Below are 13197 nucleotides of genomic sequence, written 5' to 3'. Positions count from 1 at the left end.
TTTCTTGCGTTTATCTTGCGATTCAACAGAAAAGTCTCTTTATGGTCTCATATGTAATGTCACAACACAACGTGCTACGTTGACCCTTATTAGTATATGGCAATGAAGTGGTCGGTGCCTTGGTGGTTACTTCTAGTTCTGCCATTGGTTTGATAAGTTTAAATGTCAACGATTGGCTCCATCTTTTAATATATCAGGCAAAAACCGGCCGATTGATCACTGTTAGGATGCTAAAATTTTCCCAAAGAAATTGAAGTTAGAAGACTGACCGTGTGAGGGAGAAGGTCCATTTGCGTTAATTATGTCACCAAAAGAGATTCTCTCTGACAATAAGGAATCGATGGATAGGTATGCTTACTTTGGCGTGTACTAGTTGACCAAAAACCCTCATTCATTTGCATTTTAAGGTCAGTATGTGTTAATCAACTTAATTTAGATTAACATAACACGATTCGACAGCTTGTTATGGTAAATTAATAAAAAGGGTATCTGCTCAAAGATCGACCCGGGGGAGGGAACAAAGTCTGGGGCTCAAATTTAAAATCTCAAATCTAAAGACCCGGATCAAGTCAAATAAATAACATGGATCATTAGTGTACATCGTGGGTAGAGAAAAGCCTTACAATCCACGAGCATCTACTATCGTGGACCGGACAAGACTCTCATGATATTACAGACTAATTCTTCGACCAGTTGACCGTAAGAGGCTATTAAACAGCCTTTGTTTGATCAGATCAGATCAGATCAGTTGGAGAATGTCAATTTGAGTATTTATTCAACAGCCATTGTTTGATCAGATCAGCTAAAACAATTCAAAAAGACATCAAATCAAATGCATGGATCTTCAAGGTTATCACGTCCCACGCGACACTATTGAGCATCTATACAAGATAGAACTTAGGGTGATAATTTCCAACTAATTGCTGTCCTTAACAATGCCTTATTTATTAGAAGTACTTTAGCTAAACGAGTATAACCAATCAATAATTAAAAATTTGCACAAGGTTATTCTAGTAAGTATAAAACGAGAGATTTAACGAGAAAAATCTGTCATGAGCATATAATATGAGTGGCAAAGTAAACCAATGAACCCTTATTTTAATGTGAACATTTGAATGTTAAAGAGGTTTAGCTGGATCATAAGCTGTTAAACGGAGAAGCAATATATCAGTACACTTTGACAATCTATATCTATATCAGTACAATATCGGATGAAATTTGCCGAGCTACTAGAGCAAATTTATCCAATCTGTACCGTACAGCCCTCTTAATATGAGAACCAATGGAAGCAACACTAACAGAAGTAGCGGTAGGAGTGCGCAGACGACCATTCCTAGCTCGCTAAACAGAAATAAATGAAAGCATTCCCAGAGAGTATGCACTATAGACTAGGGAGAGCTTTGCCTTTGAAGTTAACCACAACCCAATCAACCTCAAACTTCCGGTCACCAATCCCTCTTGATACCTGGTGAAGCTGCTATATCGTAGATTGGACTTGAAGAGACATGACAACCAAAAAACAAGCGATTCTTATTCTCCGTGCAGGGACAGCAAGTAGGAGAAACAGGCAAGTTCCGCTTAATCAATCTGTCATTTTGCCAACCTATTGTGCATCACAAGCCATATAATAAAGCAATGCTTTGGAATACATGGATTAAACCAACCAAGTTCACACCAATGGACTCTTAAACCTTTAACTCACAAAGAGTTCTATCAACCAAATATATGGTTATCGGTTTTGGAAGTTTTGGAAACCTATCTTTGGAAGTTGAAAAGTTTTCTATTTAGGTGTTTTTTTTCATGCGTACTCTTGGGTATATAAATACCCAACCTGAGCTTAATGGAAATGTATAACAACTTATATCTCAACACGTTCCATGCACTTGCCACGTGAAACATCCAGATGTGGTCAACTTCTGGAAGACCCTATTAAGGACAGTAGACTTTGGCTGCAAAAAATCAACAAATGCCAGCTGGAACATGCACTAAAGACTTTGATATAGCAGGAGGATAAATCACATGTACCATTAGCTGCATTTGATTGAGAAAACAGAACAGAATCATAGATGTTAAAATATGTCTTGCGTCCGTTGAACAAATACTAAAATTAAAGCGTGCGAGTTTGTCTCGATAGATAAAGTCTAAGTTGGGCTTTTGTGATCGTCTGAGATTTTGTTTAGCACACCGGTTGTATTTCATATAATAAATGCTCTGCGTGTGAAAAGAAGAAGGAAGGATGAGGACAAGAAAGCAGCAAAATCACACGCTACCATTCAATGAAGGGCAAAGAAGAGTATAATGATGGGCATTCATTGAATGGGTCAGAGAGAGAAAAGAGATGGCCACCATGAAGATAGAGAAAGGGAAGATGAAGTGCAATGACGAGCATGGGCATTCCTTCTTCCTTCCTCTTTCCCCTCTGAGCCTCCTCTACAAATCACGAAGGGGAAGTGTGAAGACAGGGAGAGAGATCCGAGACTACACAAAAGAGATTGACGAAAATGTGTAGAGAGTTCATCTCCAGATATTTCAAAGCGATTTGATTGTTGTAATTACACTTAGTAATGATTTAGCCAGTTAAATTCTCAAGTGAGATTTCACTATGAATTGTGATTTCACTATGAATTGTTATGGCTAAATACTGAGTGAGTTATTACGTGTAATTAAAGATTAAAAAACAACGAGAGTATTTGCGTGCTTGAGTGATTATAATTTCCGCTGTATTGATAGAATTTTGTTCTACTCTTCCCGTGGATGTAAATAGACATTCGCACCAAATCACATAAATCCGATGTTAGATTTTTTTCCTTTCTTCTGTCTATTGTCCGATTCGCTTGTCCCATATTTTCACAACAATAGATAATTCTACTAGTGAAATGATTGACCAGAGAGCCAAGGGGACATGCTTGATACAAGGCCTGACATCATTTCTAAGCTTCAAAAACTTCCTCCAAATGAACGAGGAATTTAGCTTAGATCGGAAGAGTCCAAAAGGACCTACCTATAGCCTATAAGCAACCAACCAAGCAACCCAACTGGATCCTGCCTGTGAAAATACAGCCTTATACATCTCATAACACAAGCCTTATTCGACCACTCAATCCTTTTGAGTCCAATTTCACCCTCTTTTTTAGGCAAGCTAATAGTATCCAAACTTACTTTGGCCCCTTTAGCACGAGAGCCATTACCAAAAAAGAAGAGGATAAAACTAAGATTTTCTGGCCAATCAAGTTAATGAACTTTTTGGTGAGTAGGAATACATTGCACCAGCAGTAGACAATGCTCTGTATAACGGAACTAATCAACTGGAGTCTTGCAGCATAAGAGAGCTTTCAAGTGGTCCACATAATGCAAATTAATAGTGACTTTATCAATCAAAGATTTGCAGTCATGAGAGGGACTCCCAGATATCTCACAGGAAGCTCACCAACTGGGGAACGAGAAATTCCACCATCCCCTGCATTAAGTCTTCTGAATACCAGAAGTATAGAGCTCTGTCTTAGCTGGATTAAGCTCAAGACCTGAAAGAGCTTTAAATATATCAAACACAACCAAAAGAGAGAGCAATCAGTCCTTATCATTATTCATGAAAATGAGAAGATCATCTGCAAATCCCAAGTGAGTAGCTTACTCACTTGGGATTTGCTACATGAAGCATAATATTTCAGAGGTTCCCATTTGTAGCTGCAACATCAAGTAATCTGGAAAGCACCCCAATGGCCACGACAAAAAGATAGGGAGATAAGTGATCTCCTTGTCTGAATCCCTTCTTTCCTCTAAAATAGCCTGCTAACTACCCAATAACATTGATCGAAAATTTAAGAGTAGTAATCATGCTGCAATCCACTAAGCAAAATGATGAGGAGCCTCAACAGCATGAAATATGTTAAGAATAAATCTCAAATCCACTGAATCAAAGGCTTTCATAATATCAGCCTTAACAACACATCTTGGAGATACAGCCCTTCCTGTGATAATTATTCACCAGCTCATGGGCAAAAAGAACATTCTCAACAATCCTCTTCCCCCATATAAAGGCAGTCTGATTCAAGCTAACAAAAGCATACCTCTCAATTTCTTGACCAGGATAGAGGTAATACACTTACAGATGTATTGCAATTGGGGACTTCAGGAACCAAAGTAATGGCTATGGAGTTCACAGCACCAAGAAGTTTAGAGGATCTAAAAAGTCAGCAACAGCAGCAACCAGCAGTAACATCACTTCCAACAATATTTCCAAGGTTTCTTGAAGAAATGAGCTGTTAACCATCCGGACAAGGGTTTTTCTCACCATAATATTATGTTAATCAACTTAATTTAGATTAACATAACAAAACTTAATCCATGAGTACTTATTTCAAGTACTAGACTAATACAAGAATATGAGCAACCATTTCTTGACAAATTGGCCATAAGAGGCTTTTAAGCATTCTTAATATGAGGAATCAGGAGATTTTAGGTATCGGGGAATGCCAATTTAAAGACCCGCAACACATTAATTACTTGTATTTAACAGGAAGTTGTGCATTTTCCTTAGCTAATTATTCATCAACTTTTCTTGGTGATCAGATTGGCTGGAAGAAATTAAAATCATAAAATGAAATCAAATGCACGTGAGACGTATCTCTAGTAGAACAGCATGATTTCGTCCTTAGTTGTTCAATACGTGCACTCGGCTCTGTTCTTTCATGGAAAAACCTTGATAAGGTAATTGTAATTAGTCTGGAGCCATTTTGCATAGTGCAGCACTCTCCCCATATTGTTCTTCATTTTGAAAAAGGATTAAGTCCAATTATAATCATTTCAATTTGTTGATTTTTTTGTACAATCAACTTCTTGCCTGTTCCAATCAAGTTCTTCCACAACAAATCAGCATAGACGAAGTTCGATAAATTCACGCGCATTGTGTAGAACTTGTAGGTACTACACGCACCATGCTACAGTGTATTTTGCATTAGGATTTAATAGGATTTGTCAATGTCAGTGCAAATGATACGGTGGGTAAATGAAATCTCGTATACCAGTATTTGGAAGAGATTCGACTAAAGAAAAATTCTGACGACATTACTAGACGGGCTTACTGTTTGCTACTTCCAAGATCGAAAGACATATGAATGCTGATGGCATAGATGGAGGTTTGATATCGCAGCATGACTTGACTCAAACGAAACTTTTTCACCATCAGAGTCGCAAGGATCCTTATGCATGACAATACCTCGAGTAAGTTAATCTAGGGATGTCACGTGTATTAAAGGGACGCTCATGTATTTACAACATCTCTTTATCCAGTCGTGAAAATTCATAATAACACGCACCCAGGCTCAAACACGCTTACCGGTGCAAATTCGGAGAAAAGCCTCTCATAATTCTTTTGTTGATTCAAAGAAAAGTTGCTTTATAAAAGACATAATAGCAATATAAAGATTAAAAAACCTAACGAAATCCAAGGCCAAATTTTGATTCGAAATTGTTAAGCAAGTAAAGAAAATCTCTGAAAATACTATCTGAAATCTAATCAAATATCTGATATAAAGGAAATAAAGCAATCCAAATCTCCAAGGTAATTATATAAGATTCTGAAACTCTAGAACTAAGAGAAAAAAGTTAATTTCGAATCTTCTAAATTATCCCATTCGGCACAACATACGCTATGCAAGACTATTGAGCTTCCATATAAGATAGAGCTAAGGGCCATAGTTTCCAACTAATTGCGGGTCATTAACAATGCCTTACTTATTAGATCTACTTTCGCTAATCGAGTATAACTATTCAGTAATTACAGATTCGCATATTCAGATCTTGGTAAGTATAAAACTAGATATTTAATGTGAAAAATTCTCCATCACGGAGCATATATATGAGTAGAAAAGTAGAACATTTAAACCTTACCGATGCGAATATTTGAATGTTTAGAGGTTTAGCTAGGTCATAAGCTGTTGAATAGAGAAGCACTATCGGTTTATCGGTACACTTTCACAGTCTATATCTATCTCAATATACTTTCGGATGAAACTTGCTGAGCTACTAGAGCACATCTAGCCAACCTACTCTGAACATGTCTCTTCACCTGAGAACCAATGGAAGCAACTCTAATAGAAGTAGCAGTAGGAGAGTGCAAACAACCATTCCTAGCTGGCTATATATAATAAACGAGAGCATTCCAAGAGAGTTTGAACAATAGACTAGGGAGAGCTTGGCCTTCGAAGTTAGCCTTGACTTCCAGTCACCAACCCGTATTGATACCTGATGAAGCTGCAATATCGTAGACTGGGCCCGAACAGAGATAAGACAACCAAGCACTAAATTGTACGGGCAGCAAGAAGGAGAAGTGGGCAAGTTCCACTTAACCAATCTATCTTTCGGCCTACCTATTGTGCATTGCAAGCCACTTACTAACACAGGTGTGTATTTATTCACTGCCCATCAATAGCCAGCACTCATCACGACTAATAAGACATCGTCATTAGAGACGGAATCACAAACCCGACTTTGCCATGCCTCAGCCCATCCATCAAAGGTATTTATCGTCGTCATGAATTTTTGGGGACGGAATCACAAACACATCTTTGCCACGCTTCAACCCATCCATTACAGAGCGAGAATAAATACACCGCTGTACAACCGCATAATGATATTATTCCATATTCATTCTCATATCAGGCTACACAAGTTATATCATTTCATGTATGAATCATAAGACTTCAAATCGTCTCAAGCCTATAAAAACCGTCTTGGACAGTAAAAAATTTGTCTTTTTCCTGAGTCTTATACACATACTCATACAAGGGAGTTAGGCCATGGTAAAAATATTCATTACATGATCATTGACGTGCGAATCATAATAACATAACAACTACCATGTACAATTATATAATAATAGTGCAAATAATATCACACTAATCTGTTGGCATTTTCCATATCTATAATGGAAACCAAATATTCATTTATCATCATTTCAAAACATAAACTCTTCTTCATGAAACAATCATCAATCAATATACAACATTATCACATGCAAATCATTATTACATAACAATCGCCATCATCAATGCAAATTGGCATTTCTCGCATAAATAGTGGTAATCAAATAGTTTTACGTTTTTCAATATACAAACCTCCATCCTCAAAACACCATTAATTGAGAAATTATGAATTTTTGTAAATCATTCAGATGAATTAAACCTTAAAATATTAATTCTTCAATAACTTAAGTAGCTCATATAATTTTCATTTTTAAGACCACGCCTTGATTAAATTTACCTTAATCATAAAAATTAAAGATTATTTCATCTACTTTCATATTCCAAAATTACATAATTGCCCCAATAAATTTTCACATTTACAATTTTCATCCCTAACTTCCAATCTTCACTTAATCAAGCCATATTAATTAAATCAAATGTCAAAGGCCATTCAGTTGTTGTCTAAAACATATTTAAATATTACTTACACTATGGATATTCCATAGATTCTATAATATTAGCAGAATAGCCCACTTTTAGATTAAACGTGCAATTAATTATAATTTTGTCTAGTTAGACAAATTGTCTATTTTAAGCAATTATCATTAAAAATAACTTAAATATCTATCAATATATGGTTTCTCCTTCTTGATTAGCGCCTAGATGTTCTAGTTTTAACGGATAAGTTCCCTAGTTAGGTGAAATTACAAATTTGCCTCTAAAGTTTCAAAACTAGTTATTTTCAATGGGTGAATTCCTTAAAAAACCCAAATTTTAGATCAAGTCCCAAATCTGCCAGAGCTTTTCTTTGTCTCAGAAAAAACCCAAAACTTTAGGTCTAGTCCCAAATCTGCCCCGAACTTTTTTTTGCTTAGAAAAAACCTGAAACTTTCAGTTTAGTCCCAAATTTGCCTCGAATTTTGTTGTGTAAAAAAAATCAGCAAATTTCAATTTATTTTAAAAAATATACCCTCGTAATCCAGTCCCAACTTAATGTAGCACTTCCACGTCGATAACAAATCCACATCAGCAAAGTAATGGGGCGATAGGTATAGATCGACGTTACATTTTCACTTCGATAATAAATCTAACCCAATAAAAATTGTTGAAATTCTCCAAAATAAAAGCCATTCTATGATATGAAAGTTAGGGACAATAACAAATTCACCTCAAAAAACTTTTTTTAATTTAAAACGAAACCTAATTTTTTGGTTCAGTCCAAATTTACTCCGAACTTTTCTTTATCTAGAAAAAAGCCCAATTACTTTGTTGATGTAAATTTGTTATCGACATGGAAGTGCCACGTCTGCCTGGGACTAGATCACAAGGGTATATTTTTGAAAATAAATTGAAATCTTGGTGATTTTTTTACACAAAACAATATTCATGGCAGATTTGGGACTAGACTTAAAATTTGGTTTTTTTTAGACAGAAAAAAGTTCGGGCCAGATTTGGGACTTGACCTAAAGTTGGGGGTTTTCTAAGGAATTAGGCCAATTTTCAACTAGTTTAATTTCCTTTAATTAATGTAACTTAATAACCCACTAATTAACCCTTACAACCATAAAATCACACTATTAAAAGGGCACTATCATTTATACAAATTTACATAATTGCACCTATACATGTCAAAAATTACTAACATACTCCTTTTAGGTCTAGTTTTGCTATTTATTGCTCATTTTTTTTTTCCATCCAAGATGCAATAAAACATATGGGTATTCATTGACACGCCTTCTAGGCATATAGAAAAGATTTCAATTTATTCAAGCAATCACCATAGCTCAACATGCCAATCTTGAAGTCCAACTAAACTTAACGTCCACATTTTTCTGAAATGAGCAAACATCAACCAACCAAGTTTAAGAGTGCCAAGTAGATCAATCTAACTTTGGATAAGTGCACTGAAAGTCCTAAAACTTGTCAAGAAAGTACAATTGTGCAATCAAGTTCTACAACTTGCAAAAAATGCAATCAAGTCCTAAAACTTGTTAACTTTTTCCATATATCCTTAACGCATGAGACCCACAAAGACATGGCGCATAGTCGGGTGTGAATTTCCCAACCTTCTTATACACAGCACCACGCATAGTCGGGTGTGAATTTCCAGATTTCGCTGGAAAGGATGAACAAATTTGGTTGATATTGAGTATCAAACAAAAGAGAAAGAAGGAAATAAACAAAAAATTCAAGGAGACACGTTGATCAGAATCTTCTCAACTCAACAAGAAGAAGATGAACAAACCAACCATGCATTCAAACCTAGTAGAGTACAAGCAATATATAACAAAGGAAACGAGTCACACGATGAAGAGAGATAGAATGGTTCGTCAAATCACCATGAGAGATCATATCTCAACCTCATTTTCAAACCCACTGACCCAGAGGATCATCATGTCTCATATAATCCTATCAATTACATTGTTCTAGAATGAACCTTGTCAGCGTGTAGGTATAGATTATGACCCTATCCTTAACTTTGACGATGTATCTTTATACAATAAGCTTCATCACTTCAGATCCGAAGTTTGAATATTGGAAAGGAAAAAATAGAGATTTTGCAAGACCTTAAGCTGCTGAATAGAGAAGCATACTATTGGTTAATCAGTACAACTTTGATATCATTTGTGGTATGCATCATTCGGTGGTATTAGGGCGCATTTGGCAATCATTATGTTCCGGAAGATGATTCTGGTCATAAATGATTCTTTTTAATTCCGTGCCCGAGAACAATGTCTAAACATTTGAAGATGTATGATAACTGCTCAAAATTCTTATTCTTGGAATAGAAAAAGAATAGAAATGCGTTTGGTAACCGCATAAAATTTCTTTTTATTAATAATATTTTGAATTTTTTTTATAATTCTTTATTCTTCTTTTTTTCCTTCCCCTTCCTTGGCCATGGCCAATCGCTAGTGCCGGTGACCAGCCACAGGCCAGGGCTGGCGTCGGTGTCGCGGCCCTCGTTGCTATCCTCGCCAGATATGGCAAGAGTGACCTAGGCGAGGGTCGCCCTCGCTGGATCTGGTGAGTGCAGCGACAAGGGTCGCCCACGCCAAATCTAGTGAGGGCGGCCCTCGCCGGCCCTGGCCTGTGACCGGTCGTCGGCGGCAGGGCAGGAATGAAGAAGAAGAAGAAGAAACCAAGGAAAAAGAAGAAAACCAAGAAGAAGAAGAAAAAAATTCTTTTCCATTTCTGATTCATGTTCTCAGAATCAAGAAGCTACTTTTTTTTGCTTCTTGATTCTGTTCCAAAATTGATTCTAGGAATAAATTTTTGCAAATTCGTGCCCAGGAACAAAAAATTTACCAAACGGATTTTTGTTCCAAAATTGATTCTGGAAACAAAAGAACAGAAATAGTTATTATTTGGTAACTTGCCAAACGCACCCTTAGCCTCAGCTGTAATTTTATTGGAATGGCATGGACGATTCCTGGTTGAGATGTTGGATTACATACTGTGCTGCTGGCCCGCTTACTCAGTTACGAGACCAACTCAATTACGGTGTTGGCATGAGCAATTAGGGATGATCAAGGTCATGGAATAATTAAGAGTATGCAACAAAAGCTTAGTGGTTTTTTATTGTTTTGAGGTTGATATTGTATTCAAAATAATTTGTTTTGGTTGAGGTTAATTAAATTTTGCTTCTGTGTCATTCGAGGTTAAATTATGTACGAAGATGTTACCTAATGAATCTCATGACCATGACTTACAGATATTGTCACTATAATGCAACATCATTTATCATTCTCACCCTGTCATAAGCAAGAAATGGTTGCTTGAATTTTCTCCATACATCCACCAGTAGTTTCTCTTAAAACTTATCAATCAATTTAGCAACAAACTCCTCGATGTTTCTATCAGAGCTTCCACCTTCACAGACTGCTTCTTTGGTGATTTTCCTCCACTTTCCTGCATTTTCTCTCATCTCCTTCCCTCTTTCCCCTACCATTATCTCCCTAATGCAATACTCTATATCTTCGCTCCTCACAACACCTCTCTCATCAACAGGTGGCCTCAGCCCCATCTTCCACACATCCATTATGTACTTGGCATTCATGGGCTGGTCGGTCCATTGTGGGATTGTCAACATCGGCGCACCCAAAGTGAGCGCTTCCAAAGTTGAGTTCCAACCGCAATGCGTCACAAAAAGCCCCAGTGCTTCATGTGCTAGGACTTCCAGTTGAGGACACCATGTCACAATTAGACCCTTATGGGCTGTCTCTTTTGCATAGTCTTGTGGGAGTTTGTCTTCTTCAAATGACCTCACCACCCAGAGGAAATAACAGTTGCTTCTCTTTAGTCCCATTGCAAGCTCTTGCATTTGGTCAATCTTTAGCTCTGATAGGCTCCCAAAAGAGACATACACAACTGACCCCTTTGGCTTTGTGCTCAGCCATTTCATGGTGGTGTCGTGTTCTGGTTGGAAGATGCTGAGACCATATTCTCTGTCTTGTTCAAGCCTATTGTCTAAATAGTTGGAAGGTCCTAAATGGCATGACCTTCATGAACCAGTCCACTACCTGCCAGGCAAAACCAATGTCATGAAATATTAGCTAAGTGCTTCAATGATCAAGTTGAAAGACTCATGGATCAAAAAAGCTGATAGCTGAGAGGGAGAGCATGGGACTCGACTCTTGCCCTAATTAGGTGATTGACGATAGGGAAATATTTGAGCATCACGTGTTTACATTAGTAAAATTTCAATCTTTACTAACATGTAAAGTCATATACGCTTCCTAGCTACAACTCCAAATCGTGTACCACTCATGTTTTTGTCTTATCTTCTCATGTGGTCCTAGGTCATGCTTAATATCAACGATCATATCTTCAAACATTTCCAATAAATATTCGACACATGCAAGATATGTGCTTATATATATGCCGAGAATGTTATGTGTGTTAATAATGTGTGCTTAGTCCATGCAACCTCGTACATCGGATGGGACCCCAGTTTACCCCTCCTGAAGTAATATAAAAAGAATGAGAAGTAGATTAAAATAAAGATTTTCCATTCACAAATGGTTTAGTTCCAAAAAAAGGTTTTAGGGTACCTACTTCATGTTCCAGCTCATACACTGTGTTGCAAAGCACCCAGTCCACTTTGTCAAGATTGGAGAACTGACCGGCAAGCATGCCAAGGTAAGCTGGGTATGACTCCGGATCAACCACAAAACTTGGCATGTCCTGAGGCTCAAGAGGAGGAATTCCAGGAAGCAAAACCTGCTCCCTCACAGGGACCTCAAGCAGTCCCTTTTGGCAGCGGTAAAACACACTACATACAGCAGAGGACATGGTGAAGAAAGCAGCCCCAACCAGCCCGAACTTTTGGGCCACATCAAGAGCCCAAGGCAAGAACGAGTTGTAGACGATGCAACACGGTGGCTGGCCGCTGGAGATCAGCCTCTCGACCAGTTCGCTCAGCGTCTCTGGACCGACCTCCCAGAAGCGCTCGAGGTAGGCTTGGGGGCTGCTGGCGGCCTTGATGCCGCCGTCATCGAAGCCGTCAGAGATAGTTTCAAGTGAAATCGAGGGGTTTGAGGACAGTCCATGAAGGGTCTTCGACATGTATTTGGTGGTGACAAGAGTGACTCCGGCGCCTCTGTGGATCAGGCGCTTGGAGAATTGGAGCATGGGGTTGATGTGGCCCTGGGCTGGGAATGATACGACCAAACAAAGTGGCTTGTGGGATTCTCTTGAATCCTCCATTTCCTGTGGTTCGTTTGCAATTCGGTGGAGTGTCTCTTTGTGGGCTTATATGCAATGTGATAACATTAGGCAGTGCATGATTGACCCTTGTTAGCACAAGAGGGAAAGAGAATAGTCGGTGGGTACTTCAGGCAATGGTTTGATGTGCTGCAATATCAATGAGTGGCCAAGAAAAATTCGTTCTTTTTTAAGTTTCTTTGGAGATTCTTGGGGGATACGTAGCCTATGAGGCTATGACGCAAAAAACAAGCCGGGTGGTCCCGTCAATCACAGTTCGAAATTTACGTGATTCGTAACATTATGATCCGCCGGTCCTGTTAGGTGGGAGAATGGCAGCATGTAAAATTGCTAGAAGACATGACTTACGTTGCTTGATAGACTTGAGTTATAACTGGAATTCTCCTTCACTTATCAACATAAAGAAGGTAAAAAAAAATTTAAAAAAATAATAATCAGCACGTTCGAATGAAAGATGCGAAGATGAAATTCTAAGATTTAGTTTCGTACGAACATAATTACATGCAGT

At 37.9% G+C, this 13197-nt stretch overlaps 1 pseudogene; it reads right to left on the bottom strand.

Moving 5' to 3' along the window:
* Positions 1 to 10680: 10680 nt before the first annotated feature.
* LOC115690242 (mogroside IE synthase-like) lies at positions 10681 to 12829 on the bottom strand (annotated as a pseudogene).
* Between the last annotated feature and the right edge of the window lie 368 nt (positions 12830 to 13197).

Source organism: Syzygium oleosum, unplaced genomic scaffold (genome assembly GCF_021117445.2).
Source record: "Syzygium oleosum isolate NSW1041296 unplaced genomic scaffold, Sole_v2.1 Sole_v2.09, whole genome shotgun sequence".
Classification (NCBI taxonomy): Eukaryota; Viridiplantae; Streptophyta; class Magnoliopsida; order Myrtales; family Myrtaceae; genus Syzygium; species Syzygium oleosum.
Note: the sequence above shows the minus strand (reverse complement) of the source record. Positions and strands in the feature narration are given on the sequence as shown.